The sequence below is a fragment of the Haliotis asinina genome, chromosome 1 (assembly GCF_037392515.1).
Source record: "Haliotis asinina isolate JCU_RB_2024 chromosome 1, JCU_Hal_asi_v2, whole genome shotgun sequence".
In the NCBI taxonomy this organism is placed as follows: Eukaryota; Metazoa; Mollusca; class Gastropoda; order Lepetellida; family Haliotidae; genus Haliotis; species Haliotis asinina.
The window spans coordinates 53,293,438-53,301,930 of record NC_090280.1 but is presented as its reverse complement, the minus strand read 5'-3'; the positions used below and the strand labels follow the sequence as shown (position 1 = coordinate 53,301,930).

At 39.9% G+C, this 8,493-nt stretch overlaps 1 pseudogene; it reads right to left on the bottom strand.

Moving 5' to 3' along the window:
• Positions 1 to 1,768: 1,768 nt before the first annotated feature.
• LOC137273653 (uncharacterized) lies at positions 1,769 to 6,496 on the bottom strand (annotated as a pseudogene).
• Between the last annotated feature and the right edge of the window lie 1,997 nt (positions 6,497 to 8,493).

Below are 8,493 nucleotides of genomic sequence, written 5' to 3'. Positions count from 1 at the left end.
ATACATCCGGGAACAAACCAAACCCGCGAAAAACGCAAAACAACTTTTTCGGATGTAACACGAAATGCACGTACACACTGATATTACAAATCAGCTCACGCAACACGCCAGCAACAAAGTTGTGAAAAACATGTTTGATTCAAATCATATGAGAGAGAGAGAGCGAGCTACCGGAATGGTTAAACAAGGAGCTTTTCGTCATTGCCCAGAACTTTCAGCTACATCAGATCAATAGCCATCGGACTGATGCAACAACTATGACAAACTGCCAATACGTCAGACAGGCTTTGAAGTGGTCAAACACATCTGACAACGTCACCACATTCGGACAATTCATCTGAGAATTCCTTTTGTAACGTCGTCAACGACAGCGACGACACTAGGCCACCGTATCAGTCAATATACTATATAGAAGGAGAAAATGGCATTCGAGCACTTCAACCCTACCGCAGAGTAGATCTCACACATACCGACACAGATGTCACACATACCGACACATACTGAGAGATGTTACACATACCGACACATCCGGGAACAAACCAAACCCGCGAAAAACGCAAAACGACTTTTTCTGATGTACAACGAAATGCACATGCATACTGACATTACAAATCAGCCCACGCGACATGCCAGCAACCCAGATGTGAAAAACACATGTTTGATTCAAATCGTAAGAGAAAGAGAGGGAGATCTAAGGGAATGGCTGAACCGGGGGTTTATTGCCAGAGCTTTCAGCTGCATCAGAGCAATTGTCATCACACTGATGCAACGATTACTACCGAGGACTGCGTCTGACTCTTCAAAACCGACGTCGCTGGACATGGGCCAGTCCGGATCGACGTTGTCAGATGCGTGATTGACGATGTGTGATGTGTTAATAGGATTTGGGTTTAGCGCCGAAATGCGTTCAAACCCTATCCTTCATAGGGATGGGATCTGCGGCGATCTAGAATCCAGAATTTTGCTTATTAATGACAATATGAATGCTCGAATATACAGTGATAAAGTTTTGGCAACCAATTGTGAGGCCAGTTTTCCAGCAGTTAGCACGTGGCATTATCTGCCAACACGATAACGCATACAGCTTTGCTGTGTCCAGTCTTTACTGCGACATGAATCCGATTGAACACTTATGGGACTACCTACAAATCAGAAGACTAAACAGCTGGAACAATGGTTCCCACGGGAATGACCAAGATTCACGTCTAACGTCTTTCGTCGGCTTACATCCTCAGTGAGTCGACGAGTTTTGATGTGTACTGATGCCAATAGTGGACACACTTACTATTGATTCAACATATGATGACATTGTGGAGAAAAACATACCACGTCCTTCAGTGTCAGTCTAACGGTCCTTTCGATGTGTTATGAAAAGAAATTGTGTACATTTGCTGTAAAACTCAACTATGGTTTAAAATATAATAGATGTTAATTTATATATGTTATTCTTTTCTCTTCATGTTTGATCAAACACCATGCATACCTTCTTTTTAGCACTACTTTAGTATACGTATTTCGACCCACACAGATTCTGTTGTATATCCGAACTGGTGGATACATACCACATTAGAAATGTTCCCAAATTCATTCACAAATGATGTTTCCCTCTGACAAGTGATTGGCTGCACTGTCTTCGAAATATTATGAAGCTCGTATAGCGTTGAATCCAATCTGCATGTGCGACAGTCATGGCCAATACTGAAACATTTCTCTCAATACACAGACTTATACAGATTTTAAGATAACACACAGCTTGTTTACAATATTTCTATTTAGTGCAAAGGGCACATGTCAACTCCCAGCCATCGACATAAGGTGGACAGGGCAGGGCACCACATTTGGCGTCGATCATATACAAGAGATGGCCGCTTGTGTTTGCTTTACCCCCAGGGATAACCTCTGCTTCACTATCTACACAGACATTATCACTAGAACCAGTGTGTGCAGTACCACCGCCAAACAGATAGCCCTTGTATTCCAGGTGCCATCCAGCAAAACACTCGTTCCTGGCAGGTACCATGATGGCACTTGTTTTGTGATGACTGGCACACCACACACGAAACATCGTCTTCATCCAGCCGATGGAGAGGAGATGCCTCTCTATCTGTTTCATACTCAGTGCCATAGATATAACTGTCTGATGCCTCACTAGTGTACTTTTCGTAGATGGGTGTTTCGGGAAGGCACAGCGTTGTTCCCGGTCCCCCTTTTGCCTGATAATGGCTTCCACCGGCATAACCTGAAATTAGTCCAACCATAATTGATATTGTACGGGTGCCCTTCGAATTCTGTACATAATTAAGAATATTGATGATGACGATGATAATGATGAGGATGAACACTGACTGAACATCAACAAAAGAGGCTAAATAAATTCCACATCGGAACGGTGTACAAAACGGTAACAACTGAAGGAAAGTGTCACTGAAGAGTCTGAGACCGGGTGTTCGGAATAAGATGAGCATATCTGGTACACAACCTAATGATTCAAACACGGGAGCACAACTGCATTTTCAACCGATTCACACTTGAAATTGACGTGAGCCACAACAGCATACACAAAAGTTCATTCATCAAGACTACATCATTCAAGGTCTCAATACAGCTTCCAAAGCGTTTTATGACAGACACATCGGAGATATTTGCACGTTTGACGCATCAGAGCCCAAAATGATGCCCGAAGCAATTCCTAATGCTGGCTTTATGTTGACCTGTCTGTACATGTGTTTGTGACACGTCTTACGTGCACGACCGGGTGTGTCCCCTATTGGTGGAGGCCTTTTTGTCTCCATCACATATATGTTCAGAAAGGTGCAATCAACGTTTCTAGTAAACAAATCAAGACTTATGCATATATGTAAACAGGATTTCACCACTTTTACGTACCTTTGTACACGACATCATTTCCTTTGGGACATGTTGTCTTTCCCCAGCGTGTGAATGTCGCTCCTCCTACTCCAAGTGAAACAAATATCAAAGAAAATATCAGATAGTAATGGAGTACAAGTGAGTGAGTTAGTTTACGCCCTATTCAACAATATTCCAGATACATGTCGGCGGTTTGTAAATAATCGAGTGTGGACAACACAATCCAGGGGTTCACCAGCATGAGCATCGACCCGTGTCTTCCAAGTCAGTAGCCTGACCCCCTGTTAATCGCCTCTTACCACAAGCATCAAGTGTAATCTGGTTTTCACCGGTGAATTCAGTATAACATTGTTAGGTTAACTTAATCGTTTACCCGTTCTGGTCCATTGTGAAGAGTCAGTTTCAGGTGGTGTAATCTTCTCTCCCAGGTGTATCCTCAACAGTGACTTTAGGTCATGCGGGAACCTCCGGTCCGCGGGACAGTCCGCATTGTTCGGATTCAGGGCAGCAGCTGTGTCAAACGAAACAAATAATACCCAGAGTAGGAACTCCCTTCTTTATTTTCGACACAACTGACACAACAACGTGATTATTCATATCGCAGGTGGACGTTATTCACTAAAAATATGATTGTTCATATCATATCTAGACAACTGAAAAACAGCATGATTGTTCATATCGTATCTAGACACAAATGATACAACAAGACTGTTTCTATCGTACCTAGACATAACTGATAAAAAAACATGACTCTTCATATCGTATCTAGACACAACTGATAAAACAACATGATTGTTCATATCGTATCTACACCCAACTGAGAAAATAACGTTATTCTTCAGGTCGTATCTAGACACAACTGATAAAACAAGATGACTGTTCATATCGTATCTAGAACAAAATGATGAAACAATATTGTTGTTCAGATCGTATCTACACACAACTGATAAAACAACATAAATGTTCATATTGTATCTAGACACAAATGATAAAACAACGTGACTGTTCATATGGTATCTACACCCAACTGAGATAAAAACGTGATTGTTTAGCTCACATTTAGACACAATTGATGAAACAACATGATTCATGACAACTATTCATGTCATATCCAGACACAACAAGATGACTGTTCATATCGAATTTGTAAAAGACTGATAAAACAACATGACTGTTCATATCGTATCTAGACGAACTGATAAACAACGTTATTGATCGGATCGTATCTAGACAGAAGTGAAAAAACAACGTGATTGTTTAGCTCGCATTTAGACATAACTGATAAAAGAAGATGATGCATTATATCGTCTCTGGACACAACTGATAGAACAACATGATGCTTCACATCGTATCTATACACAACTTACAAAACAACATGACTCTTTTATAACGCATCTAGACCCAGCTGATGAAAAAAACATCACTGTTCACATCGTATCTAGACCCAACTGATAAAAAGTGACTCTTTATATCGTATATAGACACAACATTTTGACACGATTTTTCATACTGTATCTAGACACATCGGATCAAAGAACATGATTGTTCATATCGTATCTACACACGACTGATAAAAGAAACTCATTGGTCATATCGTCTCCACACAAAACTGATACAACAAAATGGTTGTTCAGATCGTCTCTAAACACAACAGATAAAATAACATGACTCTTCATAATGTATATAGACACTACTGATAAAACAGCATGATGGTTCATATCGTATCTCGACAGAACGGATAAAACAACATGATTGTTCAGATGACATCTAGACACAACTGATAAAACAGCATGATGGTTCATATTGTATCTCGACAGAACGGATAAAACAACATGATTGTTCAGATGACATCTAGACACAACTGATAAAACAACATGATGGTTCATATTGTATCTACACCCAACTGAGAAAACAACGTTATTGTTCACATCTTATCTAGACACAACTGATAGGAGAACATGACAATGTATGTCTTATCTAGACACAACTGATAAAACAACATGACAATGTATGTCGTATCTAGACACAACTGATAGGAGAACATGACAATGTATGTCGTATCTAGACACAACTGATAGGAGAACATGACAATGTATGTCTTATCTAGACACAACTGATAGGAGAACATGACAATGTATGTCGTATCTAGACACAACTGATAGGAGAACATGACAATGTATGTCGTATCTAGACACAACTGATAGGAGAACATGACAATGTATGTCGTATCTAGACACAACTGATAGGAGAACATGACAATGTATGTCGTATCTAGACACAACTGATAGGAGAACATGACAATGTATGTCGTATCTAGACACAACTGATAGGAGAACATGACAATGTATGTCGTATCTAGACACAACTGATAGGAGAACATGACAATGTATGTCGTATCTAGACACAACTGATAGGAGAACATGACAATGTATGTCTTATCTAGACACAACTGATAGGAGAACATGACAATGTATGTCGTATCTAGACACAACTGATAGGAGAACATGACAATGTATGTCGTATCTAGACACAACTGATAGGAGAACATGACAATGTATGTCGTATCTAGACACAACTGATAGGAGAACATGACAATGTATGTCGTATCTAGACACAACTGATAGGAGAACATGACAATGTATGTCGTATCTAGACACAACTGATAGGAGAACATGACAATGTATGTCGTATCTAGACACATTTGAGAAAACAACATGACTGTTCATATCGTATCTTGACCCAAATGATAAAACTACATGATTGTTCATAAAGTATCTAGATACTACTCACAACTGATAAAACAACCTGACTCTTGATATCGTATCTAGATAGAATTGACAAATAAACATGACTGGTGAGATCGTATCTAGAGACAACTCATAAAACAACATGATTGCTCAGACCGTATGTAGACCCAGCTGATAAAACAAAATGATTGTTCAGCTTGTATCTAGACACAACTGATCAAACAACATGACTGTTCATTTCGTACCTTGACAACACTGATAAAACGGCATGATTGTTTAGATCATATCTAGACACAACTGAAAAAACAAAATGATTTTGCAGAAGGTGTTTAGAACCAACTCAAAAAACAACACGATTGTTCAGATCGTACTTAGAAACAACCGATAAAACAACATGACTATTCATTTCCTATCTAGACACAGCTGATAAAACAACATGACTGTTCAGATCATTATCTTGACACAGCTGTAAACCAACATGGTTGTTCACATCATATCTAGACACAATTGACAAAACAACATAACTGGTCAGATCGTATCTAGACATAAATGATAAAACAAAATGACTGTTCATATCGTATCAACACACAAGTGATAGAACAACATGACTGTGTATAATAAAGACGATGGACAGCACTGTCAAAACAACATGGTTTCTTGAAGTCATTCGTGTGATAGACATACCTGCAGATTCATTAGCCCTTACAGGCTGGGTCAGTTTTAACGAATGATATGATATGATCACAAAGGCCTGTTGTTTTAGAGACTGTCGTGTTCTTTAGGAAAACTAGAGAGTCGATCATCTAAGCGCGAACATATGAACACATACCTCTGGTTGTCCCAACCTGAACGATGGTAGCAACATACAGCGTTAGCTTCATGGTTGGAAGTCTGAATGCAAACACCTTTGGTTGTGGTTATATACACACTCTTCACGGGTTTGACAGTTGTGAAGTGTTCAAGATGTCTCCGTTTCAAACAGTTTTCAAGTGTTTAATGCACATTAAGTATCAATAGATATTTCCCCAACTGTTGAACCATAGAGTGCTGAATATGTACATACGTTTGTACATTCCTAAACAACAGGGTTGACGTGTGTGAATTTCTCTTTGTACTCTCAACACACCGCTGAAGTGAACACAAGAACAACAACTGAGTAGATCGTGTTGATATAGAAGAGACTACTGACACGTTCTGAGTCTACATATTTGTACTGCCTGGTTGCAAGATATCATATAAAATATTCCCTTCAATGTCCGCACACCATTGTCGTTGATGGTTGGTCATTGCGGGTCGGGAGTCGAAGTTTCAAGTGTTCCACAGTTGAACGTATTTGTGTTGTTCGGATAAATTACTGCCATGTGTCTCTTGCATTCCAGATACCACTTAGCGACACAATATCTCTTGGCCAGGTTTGTACATGGAACAAATATGCTGCCTGCTAGACATTCCTCTCTAACCAAGAGTACAGAAGTAACCACCAAACACACTGTACATACATGCTGATCTATGTGATCCCATATCGATGTCAAACTGTGTAATTGCAAATCAATGCTGATCTGTGCAATCCCTTATTGGTGTGATCCCATATCTATGTTCATCTATGTGATCCCTTAACGATGCTTATCTGTATGTTCCAACACTAGTATCCATACAGATCTATGGGATCCCATATCGATGCTGATCGATATGATCCCATATGGATGTTGATCTATGTTGTCCCATATCGATGCTGACCCATGTGATCCCACATCTATGCTTATCTATGAGATCCCATATCGATGCTGTTCAAGTGATCCAGTATCGATACTGATCTGTATGATACTTTGTCGATGGTCTATGTGTAATTTATAGCCATTTGATCTATGTGATTCTATATCGATGCTGATCTATCTAATCCCATATTGATGTTGATCTATGTGATCCTGTATCAATGCTGATCTATGTGATTCCATATCGATGGTGATATGTGTGATTCCTTATTAATGTTGAGCTATGTGATCCTAAATCGCTTGTGATCTCCGTGGTCCCATATCGATGTTTATCTACGTGAGTTTATGTACATGCTGATGTACGTGATGCCATATGAAAGCTGATTATATCATCCCACATCAATGTTCATCTGTGTGATCCCATATCAATGTCAATCTGTATATTTCCACATCAATGCTGATCAGGGTGATCCCTTAGCGATGTTGATGCATGTGACCCCAAATCGATTGTGATCAATATAATCAAATATCTATGTTGATCTATGCGATCCCATATCGATGCTTATCTCTATGTTCCAAAACCAGTATCAATACCTATCTATGCGATCCCATATCGATGCTGATCTGTGTGATCCCTCATCGAAGCTTGTCTGCTACTCACAGTGACTGCACCATACCCCATTAATGAACCTGAGGGCGGTATCACAGCCTAGTTTTCAAAGTATTCGATTCCCCAAATAGGTACAATATGTGAAGTCCATTTCTAGCATGCCCCGCAGTGAACTTGCTGAGATATTGCTGAAAGTGGCGTAAAACCACTCATTCCTGATCCTCCCCAAAACGACCTTTCTGTCGAAGGTAATTCCACTAATTTCGTCTACATCAACCTAGAAAGTAGTCCTTGAGTCAGCTGAAAACATACCGTTTCCTCAAACACTCTTGACACCAACATCTTGCTGGAAATGCACGCAGATACGCACAGAGCACTGACACGTTCACTGAATGCACAATAACGGATGACATGTATAACGGTAACCCGTTTAAGGCATACTGACCTGTGGTTACCGCACTCGGCAACATTCAAGCTGTCTTTAGATATTCCAGTCAGGATCAGACAATCCAGTGATCAACAACATGAGCGGCGACTTATACAATTAGGACACGAT